The 20,242-nt window shown below is 45.1% G+C and overlaps 1 protein-coding gene across 2 annotated transcripts in view; it reads left to right on the forward strand.

Annotated features, from left to right (window-relative positions):
- Positions 1-20,242, forward strand: part of LOC134345475 (LIM and senescent cell antigen-like-containing domain protein 1) — a 291,120-nt gene that overhangs the window by 45,044 nt on the left and 225,834 nt on the right. The window lies entirely within an intron of this gene.

A 20,242-nucleotide genomic window follows, 5' to 3' on the forward strand; every position in this document is an offset into this window, starting at 1 on the left:
CTGCTGTACATTCCAAACTGTACAATCCCTGCTGTACGATCCACACTGTACAATACCTGCTCTATAATCCATACTGCACAATCCCAGCTCTACAATCCACACTGTGCAATCACTGCTCTACATTCCGCACTGTACAATCCGTGCTCTACAATCCACACTGTACAATCACTGCTCTACATTCCACACTGTAGAATCCCTGCTCTAAAATCCACACTGAACAATTCCAGCCCTACAATGAAATCTGTATAATCCCTGTTCTACAATCCACACTGTAAAATCCCTGCTCTACAATGCACGCTGTACAAGCCCTGCTCTACAATCCACACTATACAATCCCTGCTCTACAATCCAGACTGCACAATCCCTGCTCTACAATCCACACTGGACAATCCCTGCTCTACAATCCACTCTGCACAATCCCAGCTCTACAATCCACACTATACAATCCCTGCTCGACAATCCAGACTGCACAATCCCTGTTCAACATTCCACACTGTACAATATCTGCTCTACAATCCACACTATACAATCCCTGCTCTACAATGCACACTGTACAATCACAGCTCTACATTCCACACTGCAGAATCCCTGCTCTAAAATCCATACTATACAATCCCTGCCCTACAATCCAGACTGCACAATCCCTGTTCTACATTCCACACTGTACAATACCTGCTCTACAATCCACACTATGCAATCACTGCTCTACAATCCACACTGGACAATCCCTGCTCTATATTCCACATTGTACAATTTGTGCTCTACATTCCACTCTGTACAATCCCTGCTCTACAATCCACTCTGTACAATCCCTGCTCTACAATCCACACTATACAATCCCGGCTCTACAATCCACACTGTACAATCCCTGCTCTACAATCCATCTGTACAATCCCTGCTCTACAATCCAGACTGTACAATCCCTGTTCTACATTCCAGACTGCACAATCCTTGCTCTACAATCCACACTGCAAATCCCTGCTCTACAATCCACACTGTAGAATCCCTGCTCTACAATCCACACTGTAGAATCCCTGCTCTACAATCCACACTGTACAATCCCTGCTCTACAGTCCACTATGTACAATCCTTGCTCAACAATCCACACTGCACAATCCCTGCTCTACATTCCACACTGTACAAACCCTTCTAGACAATCCAGACTGCACAATCCCTGTTCAACATTCCGCACTGTACAATATCTGCTCTGCAATCCAAACTATACAATCCCTGCTCTACAATGCACACTGGATAATCACTGCTCTATATTCCACATTTTATAATTCGTGCTCCACATTGCACTCTGTACAATCCCTGCTATACAATCCACTCTGTACAATCCCTGCTGTACAGTCCACACTGTAGAATCCCTGCTCGACATTCCAAGCTGTACAATCCCAGCCCTACAATGAACACTGTATAATCCCTGTTCTACAATCCACGCTGTACAATACCTGCTCTACAATCCACACCATACAATCACTGCTCTGCATTCCACACTGTCCAAATCGTGCTCTACAATGCACACTGTATAATCCCTGCTCTACATTCCACACTGTACAGTCCCTGCTCTACTATCCACATTGTAGAATCCCTGCTCTGCAATCCAGACTGTACAATCCCTGCTCTACAATCCAGACTGTACAATCCCTGTTCTACATTCCACACTGCACAGTCCCTGGTCTACATTCCACTCTGCAAACCCCTGTTCTACATTCCACACTGTAGAATCCCTGCTCTACACTCCACACTGTACAATACCTGCTCTACTATCCACACTGTACAATCCCTGCTCTACAATCCACACTGCACAATCCCAGCTCTACAATCCACACAGTACAATCCCTGTTCAACTATCCATACTGTACAATCCCTGATCTGCAATCCACACTGTATAATCCCTGTTCTACATTCCACACTTTACAACCCCTGCTCGACAATCCACACTGTACAATCGCTGCTCTACAATCCACAGTGTAATATCCCTGCTGTAGATTTCACACTGTACAATCCCTGCTCTACATTCCAAGCTGTACAATCCCAGCCCTACAATGAACACTGTATAATCCCTGTTTTACAATCCACACTGTACAAGCCCTGCTCTGCACTCCACACTATACAATCCCTGCTCTATAATCCAGACTGCACAATCTCTGTTCTACATTCCACACTGTACAATACCTGCTCTACAATCCACACTATACAATCCCTGCTCTACAATCCACACTGGACAATCCCTGCTCTATATTCCACATTGTACAATTCGTGCTCTATATTCCACTCTGTACAATCCCTGCTCTACAATCCATTCTGTACAATCCCTGCTCTACCATCCAGACTGTACAATCCCTGTTCTACATTCCACACTGCACAGTCCCTGGTCTACATTCCACTCTGCAAATCCCTGCTCTACATTCCAGACTGTACAATCCCTGTTCTACATTCCACACTGCACAGTCCCTGGTCTACATTCCACTCTGCAAATCCCTGCTCTACAAGCCATACTGTAGAATACCTGCTCTACACTCCACACTGTACAATACCTGCTCTACTATCCACACTGTACAATCCCTGCTCTACAATCCACACTGCACAATCCCAGCTCTACAATCCACACAGTACAATCCCTGTTCAACAATCCATACTGTAGAATCCCTGCTCTACAATCCACACTGCACAATCCCAGCTCTACAATCCACACAGTACAATCCCTGTTCAACAATCCATACTGTAAAATCCCTGCTCGACAATCCACACTATACAATCCCTGCTCTACAATCCACACTGGACAATCCCTGCTCTATATTCCACATTGTACAATTCGTGCTCTATATTCCACTCTGTACAATCCCTGCTCTACAATCCACTCTGTACAATCCCTGCTCTACAGTCCACACTGTACAATCCCTGCTCAACATTCAACACTGTACAATCCCTGCTCTACAATCCACATTGTACGATGCCTGCTCTACAATCCACACTGTACAATCCCGGCTCTACAATCCACACTGTACAATCCCTGCTCTACAATCCATCTGTAGAATCCCTGCTCTACATTCCACACTGTACAATCCCTGCTCTACAATCCACACTGTACAATCACTGCTCTACAATCCACAGTGTAAAATCCCTGCTGTAGATTCCACACTGTACAATCCCTGTTCTACAAACCACACTGCACAATCCCTGCTCTACATTCCACACTGTAGAATCCCTGCTCTAAAATCCACACTGTACAATCCCGGCTCTACAATCCACACTGTACAATCCCTGCTCTACAATCAAGACTGTACAATCCCTGCTCTACAATCCAGACTGTACAATCCCTGTTCTACATTCCACACTGCACAATCCCTGTTCTACATTCCACACTGTAGAACACCTGCTCTACACTCCACACTGTACAATACCTGCTCTACTGTCCACACTGTAAAATCCCTGCTCTACAATCCACACTGTACAATCCCTGCTCTACATTCCAGACTGTACAATCCCTGTTCTACAATCCATACAGTACAATCCCTGCTCTATAATCCACACTGTACAATCCCTGCTCTACAATCCACACTGTAGAATCCCTGCTCTACAATTTATACTGTACAATCCCTGTTCTACATTCCAGACTGTACAATCCCTGTTCAACATTCCACACTGTACAATATTTGCTCTACAATCCACACTATACAATCCCTGCTCTACAATGCACACTGGATAATCACTGCTCTATATTCCACATTTTACAATTCGTGCTCCACATTGCACTCTGTACAATCCCTGCTATACAATCCACTCTGTACAATCCCTGCTCAACATTCCACACTGTACAATCCCTGCTCAACATTCCAAACTGTACAATCCCAGCCCTACAATGAACACTGTATAATCCCTGTTCTACAATCCACACTGTAAAATCCCAGCCCTACAATGAACTCTGTATAATCCCTGTTCTACAATCCACGCTGTACAAGCCCTGCTCTGCACTCCACACGATACAATCCCTGCTCTACAATCCAGACTGCACAATCCCTGTTCTACATTCCACACTGTACAAAAATACCTGCTCTGCAATCCACACTATACAATCCCTGCTCTACATGCCACACTGGACAATCCCTGCTCTGTATTCCACATTGTACAATTTGTGCCCTATATTCCACTCTGTACAATCCCTGCTCAACATTCCACACTGTACAATCCCTGCTCTACATTCCACACTGTACAATCCCTGCTCTACAATCCACATTGCAAAATCCCTGTTCTACATTCCACACTTTACAACCCCTGCTCTACAATCCACACTGTCCAATCGCTGCTCTACAATCCACAGTGTAAAATCCTTGCTGTAGATTCCACACTGTACAATCCCTGCTCTACAATCCACACTGTACAATACCTGCTCTACAATCCACAGTGTAAAATCACTGCTGTACATTCGACACTGTACAGTCCCTGCTGTACGATCCACACTGTACAATCCCTGCTCTATAATCCATACTGCACAATCCCAGCTCTACAATCCACACTGTAGAATCCCTGCTCTACAGTCCACACTGTACAATCACTGCTCTACATTCCACACTGTACAAACCCTGCTCTACGATCCACACTGTACAATCCCTGCTCTACATTCCACACTGTACAATCCCTGCTCTACGATCCATACTGTACAATCCCTGCTCTGCAATCCACTCTGCACAATCCCAGCTCTACAATCAACACTGTAGAATCCCTGCTCTACAATCCACACTATACAATCCCTGCTCTACATTCGACAGTGAACAATCCCTGCTCTACAGTCCACATTTTACAATCCCTGCTCTACAATCCAGACTGCACAATCCCTGTTCTACATTCCACACTGTACAATACCTGCTCTACAATCCACAATATACAATCCCTGCTCTACAATCCACATTGGATAATCACTGCTCTATATTCCACACTGTACAATCCCTGCTCTACATTCCAGACTGTACAATCCGTGCTCTACCATCCAGACTGTACAATCCCTGTTCTACATTCCACACTGCACAGTCCCTGGTCTACATTCCACTCTGCAAATCCCTGTTCTACATTCCACACTGTAGAATCCCTGCTCTACACTCCACACTGTACAATACCTGCTCTACAATCCACAATATACAATCCCTGCTCTACAATCCACACTGGATAATCACTGCTCTATATTCCACATTGTACAATTCGTGCTCTACATTTGACTCTGTACAATCCCTGCTCTACATTCCAGACTGTACAATCCGTGCTCTACCATCCAGACTGTACAATCCCTGTTCTACATTCCACACTGCACAGTCCCTGGTCTACATTCCACTCTGCAAATCCCTGTTCTACATTCCACACTGTAGAATACCTGCTCTACACTCCACACTGTACAATACCTGCTCTACTATCCACACTGTACAATCCCTGCTCTACACTCCACACTGCACAATCCCAGCTCTACAATCCACACAGTACAATCCCTGTTCAACAATCCATACTGTAGAATCCCTGCTCGACAATCCACACTGTACAATCGCTGCTCTACAATCCACAGTGTAAAATCCCTGCTGTAGATTCCACACTGTACAATCCCTGCTCTACATTCCAAGCTGTACAATCCCAGCCCTACAATGAACACTGTATAATCCCTGTTTTACAATCCACACTGTACAAGCCCTGCTCTGCACTCCACACTATACAATCCCTGCTCTATAATCCAGACTGCACAATCTCTGTTCTACATTCCACACTGTACAATACCTGCTCTACAATCCACACTATACAATCCCTGCTCTACAATCCACACTGGACAATCCCTGCTCTATATTCCACATTGTACAATTCGTGCTCTATATTCCACTCTGTACAATCCCTGCTCTACAATCCACTCTGTACAATCCCTGCTCTACAGTCCACACTGTACAATCCCTGCTCAACATTCAACACTGTACAATCCCTGCTCTACAATCCACACTGTACGATCCCTGCTCTACAATCCACATTGTACGATGCCTGCTCTACAATCCACACTGTACAATCCCGGCTCTACAATCCACACTGTACAATCCCTGCTCTACAACCCACACTGTACGATCCCTGCTCTACAATCCAAATTGTACGATGCCTGCTCTACAATCCACACTGTACAATCCCGGCTCTACAATCCACACTGTACAATCCCTGCTCTACAATCCATCTGTACAATCACTGCTCTACATTCCACACTGTACAATCCCTGCTCTACAATCCACACTGTAAAATCCCTGTTCTACATTCCACACTTTACAACCCCTGCTCTACAATCCACACTGCACAATCCCTGCTCTACATTCCACACTGTAGAATCCCTGCTCTAAAATCCACACTGTACAATCCCGGCTCTACAATCCACACTGTACAATCCCTGCTCTACAATCCAGACTGTACAATCCCTGCTCTACAATCCAGACTGTACAATCCCTGTTCTACATTCCACACTGCACAGTCCCTGGTCCACATTCCACACTGCACAGTCCCTGGTCTACATTCCACTCTGCAAATTCCTGTTCTACATTCCACACTGTAGAATACCTGCTCTACATTCCACACTGTAGAATCCCTGCTCTACACTCCACACTGTACAATCCCTGCTCTACAATCCACACTGTACAATCCCTGCTCTACAATCCACACTGTATAATCCCTGTTCTACATTCCACACTTTACAACCCCTGCTCGACAATCCACACTGTACAATCGCTGCTCTACAATTCACAGTGTAATATCCCTGCTGTAGATTCCACACTGTACAATCCCTGCTCTACATTCCAAGCTGTACAATCCCAGCCCTACAATGAACACTGTATAATCCCTGTTTTACAATCCACACTGTACAAGCCCTGCTCTGCATTCCACACTATACAATCCCTGCTCTATAATCCAGACTGCACAATCTCTGTTCTACATTCCACACTGTACAATACCTGCTCTACAATCCACACTATACAATCCCTGCTCTACAATCCACACTGGACAATCCCTGCTCTATATTCCACATTGTACAATTCGTGCTCTATATTCCACTCTGTACAATCCCTGCTCTACAATCCACTCTGTACAATCCCTGCTCTACAGTCCACACTGTACAATCCCTGCTCAACATTCAACACTGTACAATCCCTGCTCTACAATCCACACTGTACGATCCCTGCTCTACAATCCACATTGTACGATGCCTGCTCTACAATCCACACTGTACAATCCCGGCTCTACAATCCACACTGTACAATCCCTGCTCTACAATCCATCTGTAGAATCCCTGCTCTACATTCCACACTGTACAATCCCTGGTCTACAATCCACACTGTAAAATCCCTGTTCTACATTCCACACTTTACAACCCCTGCTCTACAATCCACACTGTACAATCACTGCTCTACAATCCACAGTGTAAAATCCCTGCTGTAGATTCCACACTGTACAATCCCTGTTCTACAAACCACACTGCACAATCCCTGCTCGACATTCCACACTGTAGAATCCCTGCTCTAAAATCCACACTGTACAATCCCGGCTCTACAATCCACACTGTACAATCCCTGCTCTACAATCCAGACTGTACAATCCCTGCTCTACAATCCAGACTGTACAATCCCTGTTCTACATTCCACACTGCACAATCCCTGTTCTACATTCCACACTGTAGAACACCTGCTCTACAATCCACACTGTAGATTCCCTGCTCTACACTCTACGCTGTACAATACCTGCTCTACTGTCCACACTGTACAATCCCTGCTCTACAATCCACACTGTACAATCCCTGCTCTACATTCCAGACTGTACAATCCCTGTTCTACAATCCATACAGTACAATCCCTGCTCTACAGTCCACACTGTACAATCCCTGCTCTGCAATCCACACTGTAGAATCCCTGCTCTACAATTTACACTGTACAATCCCTGTTCTACATTCCAGACTGTACAATCCCTGTTCTACATTCCACACTGCACAGTCCGTGCTCTGCAATCCACACTGTACAATCCCTGCTCTACAATCCACATTGTACAATCACAGGTCTACATTCCACACTGTAGAATCCCTGCTCTAAAATCCACACTGTACAATCCTTGCTCTACAATCCAAACTGCACAATCCCTGCTCTAGATTCAGACTGTACAATCCCTGCTGTATATTCCATGATGTATTATCCCTGCTCTACAATCCACAGTGTAAAATCCCAGCCCTACAATGAACAGTGTACAATCCCTGTTCTACAATCCACACAGTACAATCCCTGTTCAACATTCCACACTGTACAATATTTGCTCTACAATCCACACTATACAATTCCTGCTCTACAATGCACACTGGATAATCACTGCTCTATATTCCACATTTTACAATTCGTACTCTACATTGCACTCTGTACAATCCCTGCTATACAATCCACTCTGTACAATCCCTGCTCAACATTCCAAACTGTACAATCCCAGCCCTACAATTAACACTGTATAATCCCTGTTCTACAATCCACACTGTAAAATCCCAGCCCTACAATGAACGCTGTATAATCCCTGTTCTACAATCCACGCTGTACAAGCCCTGCTCTGCACTCCACACGATACAATCCCTGCTCTACAATCCAGACTGCACAATCCCTGTTCCACATTCCACACTGTACAAAAATACCTGCTCTGCAATCCACACTATACAATCCCTGCTCTACATGCCACACTGGACAATCCCTGCTCTGTATTCCACATTGTACAATTTGTGCCCTATAATCAACTCTGTACAATCCCTGCTCAACATTCCACACTGTACAATCCCTGCTCTACAATGCACACTGTACAATCCCTGCTCTACATTCCACACTGTACAATCCCTGCTCTACAATCCACATTGCAAAATCCCTGTTCTACATTCCACACTTTAAAACCCCTGCTCTACAATCCACACTGTGCAATCGCTGCTCTACAATCCACAGTGTAAAATCCTTGCTGTAGATTCCACACTGTACAATCCCTGCTCTACAATCCACACTGTACAATACCTGCTCTACAATCCACAGTGTAAAATCACTGCTGTACATTCCACACTGTACAGTCCGTGCTGTACGATCCACACTGTACAATCCCTGCTCTATAATCCATTCTGCACAATCCCAGCTCTACAATCCACACTGTAGAATCCCTGCTCTACAGTCCACACTGTACAATCACTGCTCTACATTCCACACTGTACAAACCCTGCTCTACGATCCACATTGTAGAATACCTGCTCTGCAATCCAGACTGTACAATCCCTGCTCTACATTCCACACTGTACAAACCCCGCTCTACAATCCACACTGTACAATCCCTGCTCTACATTCCACACTGTACAATCCCTGCTCTACAATCCACACTGTACAATCCCTGCTCTACGAGCCATACTGTACAATCCCTGCTCTGCAATCCACTCTGCACAATCCCAGCTCTACAATCAACACTGTAGAATCCCTGCTCTACAATCCACACTATACAATCCCTGCTCTACATTCGACAGTGAACAATCCCTGCTCTACAATCCACGCTGTACAATCCCTGCTCTACAGTCCACATTTTACAATCCCTGCTCTACAATCCAGACTGTACAATCCCTGTTCTACATTCCACACTGTACAATCCCTGCTCTACAATCCACAATATACAATCCCTGCTCTACAATCCACACTGGATAATCACTGCTCTACATTCCACATTGTACAATTCGTGCTCTACATTTGACTCTGTACAATCCCTGCTCTACATTCCAGACTGTACAATCCGTGCTCTACCATCCAGACTGTACAATCCCTGTTCTACATTCCACACTGCACAGTCCCTGGTCTACATTCCACTCTGCAAATCCCGGTTCTACATTCCACACTGTAGAATACCTGCTCTACATTCCACACTGTAGAATCCCTGCTCTACACTCCACACTGTACAATACCTGCTCTACTATCTACACTGTACAATCCCTGCTCTACAATCCACACTGCACAATCCCAGCTCTACAATCCACACAGTACAATCCCTGTTCAACTATCCATACTGTAGAATCCCTGCTCTACAATCCACACTGCACAATCCCAGCTCTACAATCCACACAGTACAATCCCTGTTCAACAATCCATACTGTAGAATCCCTGCTCGACAATCCACACTGTACAATCGCTGCTCTACAATCCACAGTGTAAAATCCCTGCTGTAGATTCCACACTGTACAATCCCTGCTCTACATTCCAAGCTGTACAATCCCAGCCCTACAATGAACACTGTATAATCCCTGTTTTACAATCCACACTGTACAAGCCCTGCTCTGCACTCCACACTATACAATCCCTGCTCTATAATCCAGACTGCACAATCTCTATTTTACATTCCACACTGTACAATACCTGCTCTACAATCCACACTATACAATCCCTGCTCTACAATCCACACTGGACAATCCCTGCTCTATATTCCACATTGTACAATTCGTGCTCTATATTCCACTCTGTACAATCCCTGCTCTACAATCCACTCTGTACAATCCCTGCTCTACAGTCCACACTGTACAATCCCTGCTCAACATTCCAAGATGTACAATCCCAGCCCTACAATGAACACTGTATAATCCCTGTTCTACAATCCACACTGTAAAATCCCAGCCCTACAATGAACTCTGTATAATCCCTGTTCTACAATCCACGCTGTACAAGCCCTGCTCTGCACTCCACACGATACAATCCCTGCTCTACAATCCAGACTGCACAATCCCTGTTCTACATTCCACACTGTACAATACCTGCTCTGCAATCCACACTGTAGAATCCCTGCTCAACATTCCACACTGTACAATCCCTGCTCTACAATCCATCTGTACAATCCCTGCTCTACAATCCACACTGTACAATCGCTGCTCTACAATCCACAGTGTAAAATCACTGCTGTACATTCCACACTGTACAGTCCCTGCTGTACCATCCACACTGTACAATCCCTGCTCTATAATCCATACTGCACAATCCCAGCTCTACAATCCACACTGTAGAATCCCTGCTCTACAGTCCACACTGTACAATCACTGCACTACATTCCACACTGTAGAAACCCTGCTCTACGATCCACATTGTAGAATACCTGCTCTGCAATCCACATTTTACAATCCCTGCTCTACAATCCAGACTGTACAATCCCTGTTCTACATTCCACACTGTACAATCCCTGCTCTACATTACACACTGTACAATCCCTGCTCTACAATCCAGACTGCACAATCCCTTTTCTACATTCCACACTGTAGAACACCTGCTCTACAATCCACACTGTACAATCCCTGCTCTACAATCCAGACTGTACAATCCCTGCTCTACCATCCAGACTGTACAATCCCTGTTCTACATTCCACACTGCACAGTCCCTGGTCTACATTCCACTCTGCAAATCCCTGTTCTACATTCCACACTGTAGAATTCCTGTTCTACACTCCACACTGTACAATACCTGCTCTGCTATCCACACTGTACAATCCACACTGCACAATCCCAGCTCTACAATCCACAGTGTACAATCCCTGTTCAACAATCCATACTGTAGAATCCCTGCTCTACATTCCGCACTGTACAAATGCTGTTCTAAATTCCACACCGTACAATCCCTGCTCTGCAATCCACACTGTATAATCCCTGTTCTACATTCCACACTTTACAACCCCTGCTCGACAATCCACACTGTACAATCGCTGCTCTACAATCCACAGTGTAAAATCCCTGCTGTAGATTCCACACTGTACAATCCCTGTTCTACATTCCACACTGCACAATCCCTGCTCTACATTCCAAGCTGTACAATCCCAGCCCTACAATGAACACTGTATAATCCCTGTTGTACAATCCACACTGTACAAGCCCTGCTCTGCACTCCAAACTACACAATCCCTGCTCTATAATCCAGACTGCACAATCTCTGTTCTACATTCCACACTGTACAATACCTGCTCTACCATCCACACTATACAATCCCTGCTCTACAATCCACACTGGACAATCCCTGCTCTATATTCCACATTGTACAATTTGTGCTCTATATTCCACTCTCTACAATCCCTGCTCTACAATCCACACTGTACAATCCCTGCTCTACAATCCACACTGTAGAATCCCTGCTCTAAAATCCACACTGTACAATCCCGGCTCTACAATCCACACTGTACAATCCCTGCTCTACAATCCGCACGGTACAATCCCTGCTCTACATTCCAGACTGTACAATCCCTGTTCTACAATCCATACAGTACAATCCCTGCTCTACAATCCACACTGTACAATCCCTGCTCTACAATCCACACTGTAGAATCCCTGCTCTACAATTAACACTGTACAATCCCCGCTGTACATTCCATGATGTATTATCCCTGCTCTACAATCCACACTGTACAATCCCTGCTCTACATTCCAAGCTGTACAATCCCAGCCCTACAATGAACACTGTATAATCCCTGTTTTACAATCCACACTGTACAAGCCCTGCTCTGCACTCCACACTATACAATCCCTGCTCTATAATCCAGACTGCACAATCTCTGTTTTACATTCCACACTGTACAATACCTGCTCTACAATCCACACTGGACAATCCCTGCTCTATATTCCACATTGTACAATTCGTGCTCTATATTCCACTCTGTACAATCCCTGCTCTACAATCCACTCTGTACAATCCCTGCTCTACAGTCCACACTGTACAATCCCTGCTCAACATTCCAAGATGTACAATCCCAGCCCTACAATGAACACTGTATAATCCCTGTTCTACAATCCACACTGTAAAATCCCAGCCCTACAATGAACTCTGTATAATCCCTGTTCTACAATCCACGCTGTACAAGCCCTGCTCTGCACTCCACACGATACAATCCCTGCTCTACAATCCAGACTGCACAATCCCTGTTCTACATTCCACACTGTACAATACCTGCTCTGCAATCCACACTGTAGAATCCCTGCTCAACATTCCACACTGTACAATCCCTGCTCTACAATCCATCTGTACAATCCCTGCTCTACAATCCACACTGTACAATCGCTGCTCTACAATCCACAGTGTAAAATCACTGCTGTACATTCCACACTGTACAGTCCCTGCTGTACCATCCACACTGTACAATCCCTGCTCTATAATCCATACTGCACAATCCCAGCTCTACAATCCACACTGTAGAATCACTGCTCTACAGTCCACACTGTACAATCACTGCACTACATTCCACACTGTAGAAACCCTGCTCTACGATCCACATTGTAGAATACCTGCTCTGCAATCCACATTTTACAATCCCTGCTCTACAATCCAGACTGTACAATCCCTGTTCTACATTCCACACTGTACAATCCCTGCTCTACATTACACACTGTACAATCCCTGCTCTACAATCCAGACTGCACAATCCCTTTTCTACATTCCACACTGTAGAACACCTGCTCTACAATCCACACTGTACAATCCCTGCTCTACAATCCAGACTGTACAATCCCTGCTCTACCATCCAGACTGTACAATCCCTGTTCTACATTCCACACTGCACAGTCCCTGGTCTACATTCCACTCTGCAAATCCCTGTTCTACATTCCACACTGTAGAATCCCTGTTCTACACTCCACACTGTACAATACCTGCTCTGCTATCCACACTGTACAATCCACACTGCACAATCCCAGCTCTACAATCCACAGTGTACAATCCCTGTTCAACAATCCATACTGTAGAATCCCTGCTCTACATTCCGCACTGTACAAATGCTGTTCTAAATTCCACACCGTACAATCCCTGCTCTGCAATCCACACTGTATAATCCCTGTTCTACATTCCACACTTTACAACCCCTGCTCGACAATCCACACTGTACAATCGCTGCTCTACAATCCACAGTGTAAAATCCCTGCTGTAGATTCCACACTGTACAATCCCTGTTCTACATTCCACACTGCACAATCCCTGCTCTACATTCCAAGCTGTACAATCCCAGCCCTACAATGAACACTGTATAATCCCTGTTGTACAATCCACACTGTACAAGCCCTGCTCTGCACTCCAAACTACACAATCCCTGCTCTATAATCCAGACTGCACAATCTCTGTTCTACATTCCACACTGTACAATACCTGCTCTACCATCCACACTATACAATCCCTGCTCTACAATCCACACTGGACAATCCCTGCTCTATATTCCACATTGTACAATTTGTGCTCTATATTCCACTCTGTACAATCCCTGCTCTACAATCCACACTGTACAATCCCTGCTCTACAATCCACACTGTAGAATCCCTGCTCTACAATCCACACTGTACAATCCCGGCTCTACAATCCACACTGTACAATCCCTGCTCTACAATCCGCACGGTACAATCCCTGCTCTACATTCCAGACTGTACAATCCCTGTTCTACAATCCATACAGTACAATCCCTGCTCTACAATCCACACTGTACAATCCCTGCTCTACAATCCACACTGTAGAATCCCTGCTCTACAATTAACACTGTACAATCCCCGCTGTACATTCCATGATGTATTATCCCTGCTCTACAATCCACACTGTACAATCCCTGCTCTACATTCCAAGCTGTACAATCCCAGCCCTACAATGAACACTGTATAATCCCTGTTTTACAATCCACACTGTACAAGCCCTGCTCTGCACTCCACACTATACAATCCCTGCTCTATAATCCAGACTGCACAATCTCTGTTTTACATTCCACACTGTACAATACCTGCTCTACAATCCACACTATACAATCCCTGCTCTACAATCCACACTGGACAATCCCTGCTCTATATTCCACATTGTACAATTCGTGCTCTATATTCCACTCTGTACAATCCCTGCTCTACAATCCACTCTGTACAATCCCTGCTCTACAGTCCACACTGTACAATCCCTGCTCAACATTCCAAGATGTACAATCCCAGCCCTACAATGAACACTGTATAATCCCTGTTCTACAATCCACACTGTAAAATCCCAGCCCTACAATGAACTCTGTATAATCCCTGTTCTACAATCCACGCTGTACAAGCCCTGCTCTGCACTCCACACGATACAATCCCTGCTCTACAATCCACACTGTACAATCCCTGTTCTACATTCCACACTGTACAATACCTGCTCTGCAATCCACACTGTAGAATCCCTGCTCAACATTCCACACTGTACAATCCCTGCTCTACAATCCATCTGTACAATCCCTGCTCTACAATCCACACTGTACAATCGCTGCTCTACAATCCACAGTGTAAAATCACTGCTGTACATTCCACACTGTACAGTCCCTGCTGTACCATCCACACTGTACAATCCCTGCTCTATAATCCATACTGCACAATCCCAGCTCTACAATCCACACTGTAGAATCACTGCTCTACAGTCCACACTGTACAATCACTGCACTACATTCCACACTGTAGAAACCCTGCTCTACGATCCACATTGTAGAATACCTGCTCTGCAATCCACATTTTACAATCCCTGCTCTACAATCCAGACTGTACAATCCCTGTTCTACATTCCACACTGTACAATCCCTGCTCTACATTACACACTGTACAATCCCTGCTCTACAATCCAGACTGCACAATCCCTTTTCTACATTCCACACTGTAGAACACCTGCTCTACAATCCACACTGTACAATCCCTGCTCTACAATCCAGACTGTACAATCCCTGCTCTACCATCCAGACTGTACAATCCCTGTTCTACATTCCACACTGCACAGTCCCTGGTCTACATTCCACTCTGCAAATCCCTGTTCTACATTCCACACTGTAGAATCCCTGTTCTACACTCCACACTGTACAATACCTGCTCTGCTATCCACACTGTACAATCCACACTGCACAATCCCAGCTCTACAATCCACAGTGTACAATCCCTGTTCAACAATCCATACTGTAGAATCCCTGCTCTACATTCCGCACTGTACAAATGCTGTTCTAAATTCCACACCGTACAATCCCTGCTCTGCAATCCACACTGTATAATCCCTGTTCTACATTCCACACTTTACAACCCCTGCTCGACAATCCACACTGTACAATCGCTGCTCTACAATCCACAGTGTAAAATCCCTGCTGTAGATTCCACACTGTACAATCCCTGTTCTACATTCCACACTGCACAATCCCTGCTCTACATTCCAAGCTGTACAATCCCAGCCCTACAATGAACACTGTATAATCCCTGTTGTACAATCCACACTGTACAAGCCCTGCTCTGCACTCCAAACTACACAATCCCTGCTCTATAATCCAGACTGCACAATCTCTGTTCTACATTCCACACTGTACAATACCTGCTCTACCATCCACACTATACAATCCCTGCTCTACAATCCACACTGGACAATCCCTGCTCTATATTCCACATTGTACAATTTGTGCTCTATATTCCACTCTGTACAATCCCTGCTCTACAATCCACACTGTACAATCCCTGCTCTACAATCCACACTGTAGAATCCCTGCTCTAAAATCCACACTGTACAATCCCGGCTCTACAATCCACACTGTACAATCCCTGCTCTACAATCCGCACGGTACAATCCCTGCTCTACATTCCAGACTGTACAATCCCTGTTCTACAATCCATACAGTACAATCCCTGCTCTACAATCCACACTGTACAATCCCTGCTCTACAATCCACACTGTAGAATCCCTGCTCTACAATTAACACTGTACAATCCCCGCTGTACATTCCATGATGTATTATCCCTGCTCTACAATCCACACTGTACAATCCCTGCTCTACATTCCAAGCTGTACAATCCCAGCCCTACAATCAACACTGTATAATCCTTGTTCTACAATCCACACTGTAAAATCCCAGCACTACAATGAACAGTGTACAATCCCTGTTCTACAATCCACACAGTACAATCCCTGCTCTACATTCCATACTGTACAATCCCTGCTCTACAATTCACAGTGTATAATCCCTGCCCTACAATCCACACTGTATAATCACTGCCATAGAATCCACACTGTACAATCCCTGCTCTACATTCCACACTGTACAAACCCTGCTCTACATTCCACACTGTAGAATCCCTGCTCTAAAATCCACACTGTACAATCCCGGCTCTAAAATCCACACTGCACAATCCCTGCTCTACATTCCACACTGCACAATCCCTGCTCTACATTCCACACTGTAGAATCCCTGCTCTAAAATCCACACTGTACAATCCCGGCTCTACGATCCACACTGTACAATCCCTGCCCTACAATCCACACTGTACAATCCCAGCTCTACAACCCAGACTGTACAATCCCTGCTCTACAATCCATCTGTACAATCCCTGCTCAACATTCCACACTGTACAATCCCTTCTCTACAATCCACACTGTACAATCCCTGCTCTACAATCCACACTATACCATCCCTGCTCTATATTCCACATTGTACAATTCGTGCTCTACATTCCACTCTGTACAATCCCTGCTCTACAGTCCACTCTGTATAATCCCTGCTCTACAGTCCACACTGTACAATCCCGGCTCTACAATCCACACTGTACAATCCCTTCTCTACAATCCAGACTGTAAAATCCCTGCTCTACAATCCAGACTGTATAATCCCTGTTCTACATTCCACACTACACAATCCATGGTCTACATTCCACATTGTACAATTCGTGCTCTACAATCCAAACTGCACAATCCCTGCTCTACATTCAGACTGTACAATCCCTGCTCTACAATACACTCTGGACAATCCCTGCTCTATATGCCACATTGTACAATTCGTGCTCTACATTCCACTCTGTACAATCCCTGCTCTACAGTCCACTCTGTATAATCCCTGCTCAACATTCCACACTGTACAATCCCTGCTCTGCAATCCACACTGTAGAATCCCTGCTCTACAATTTACACTGTACAATCGCTGTTCTACATTCCAGACTGTACAATCCGTGTTCTACATTCCACACTGCACAGTCCGTGCTCTGCAATCCACACTGTACAATCCCTGCACTACAATCCACATTGTACAATCACAGCTCTACATTCGACACTGTAGAATCCCTGCTCTAAAATCCACACTGTACAATCCTTGCTCTACAATACAAACTGCACAATCCCTGCTCTACATTCAGACTGTACAATCCCTGCTGTACATTCCATGATGTATTATCCCTGCTCTACAATCCACAGTGTAAAATCCCAGCCCTACAATGAACAGTGTACAATCCCTGTTCCACAATCCACACAGTACAATCCCTGCTCTACATTCCACACTGTACAATCCCTGCCATAGAATCCACACTGTAGAATCCCTGCTCAACATTCCACACTGTACAATCCCTGCTCTACAATCCACACTGTACAATACCTGGTCTACAATCCACACTGTACAATCCCTGCTCTGCAATCCAGACTGTATAATCCCTGTTCTACATTCCACACTGCAAATTCCTGCTCTACAATCCACATTGTACAATCACTGCTCTACATTCCGCACTGTACAATCCGTGCTCTACAATTCACACTGTAGAATCACAGCTCTACATTCCACACTGCAGAATCCCTGCTCTAAAATCCACACTATACAATCCCTGCTCTACAATCCAGACTGCACAATCCCTGTTCTACATTCCACACTGTACAATACCTGCTCTACAATCCACACTATGCAATCACTGCTCTACAATCCACACTGGACAATCCCTGCTCTATATTCCACATTGTACAATTTGCGCTCTACATTCCACACTGTACAATCCCTGCTCTACAATCCACTCTGTACAATCCCTGCTGTACAGTCCACACTGTACAATCCCTGCTCTACATTCCAAGCTGTACAATCCCAGCCCTGCAATGAACACTGTATAATCCCTGTTCTACAATCCACACTGTAAAATCCCAGCCCTACAATGAACTCTGTATAATCCCTGTTCTACAATCCACGCTGTACAAGCCCTGCTCTGCACTCCACACGATACAATCCCTGCTCTACAATCCAGACTGCACAATCCCTGTTCTACATTCCACACTGTACAATACCTGCTCTGCAATCCACACTGTAGAATCCCTGCTCAACATTCTACACTGTACAATCCCTGCTCTACAATCCATCTGTACAATCCCTGCTCTACAATCCACACTGTACAATCCCTGCTCTACAATCCACACTGTACAATCGCTGCTCTACAATCCACAGTGTAAAATCACTGCTGTACATTCCACACTGTACAGTCCCTGCTGTACGATCCACACTGTACAATCCCTGCTCTATAATCCATACTGCACAATCCCAGCTCTACAATCCACACTGTAGAATCCCTGCTCTACAGTCCACACTGTACAATCACTGCACGACATTCCACACTGTAGAAACCCTGCTCGACGATCCACATTGTAGAATACCTGCTCTGCAATCCAGACTGTACAATCCCTGCTCTACATTCCACACTGTACAAACCCTGCTCTACAATCCACACTGTACAATCCCTGCTCTGCAATCCACTCTGCACAATCCCAGCTCTACAATCAACACTGTAGAATCCCTGCTCTACAATCCACACTATACAATCCCTGCTCTACATTCGACAGTGAACAATCCCTGCTCTACAATCCACGCTGTACAATCCCTGCTCTACAGTCCACATTATACAATCCCTGCTCTACAATCCAGACTGTACAATCCCTGTTCTACATTCCACTCTGTACAATCCCTGCTCTACAATCCAGACTGCACAATCCCTGTTCTACATTCCACACGGTACAATCCCGGCTCTACAATCTACACTGTACAATCCCTGCTCTACAATCCAGACTGTACAATCCCTGCTCTACCATCCAGACTGTACAATCCCTGTTCTACATTCCACACTGCACAGTCCCTGGTCTACATTGCACTCTGCAAATCCCTGTTCTACATTCCACACTGTAGAATCCCTGCTCTGCACTCCACACTGTACAATACCTGCTCTGCTATCCACACTGTACAATCCCTGCTCTACAATCCACACTGCACAATCCCAGCTCTACAATCCACACTGTACAATCCCTGTTCAACAATCCATACTGTAGAATCCCTGCTCTACATTCCGCACTGTACAATCGCTGTTCTAAATTCCACACCGTAGAATCCCTGCTCTGCAATCCACACTGTATAATCCCTGCTCTACAATCCACACTTTACAACCCCTGCTCGACAATCCACACTGTACAATCGCTG

This window comes from Mobula hypostoma, chromosome 4, assembly GCF_963921235.1.
Source record: "Mobula hypostoma chromosome 4, sMobHyp1.1, whole genome shotgun sequence".
NCBI classification, from domain to species: Eukaryota; Metazoa; Chordata; class Chondrichthyes; order Myliobatiformes; family Myliobatidae; genus Mobula; species Mobula hypostoma.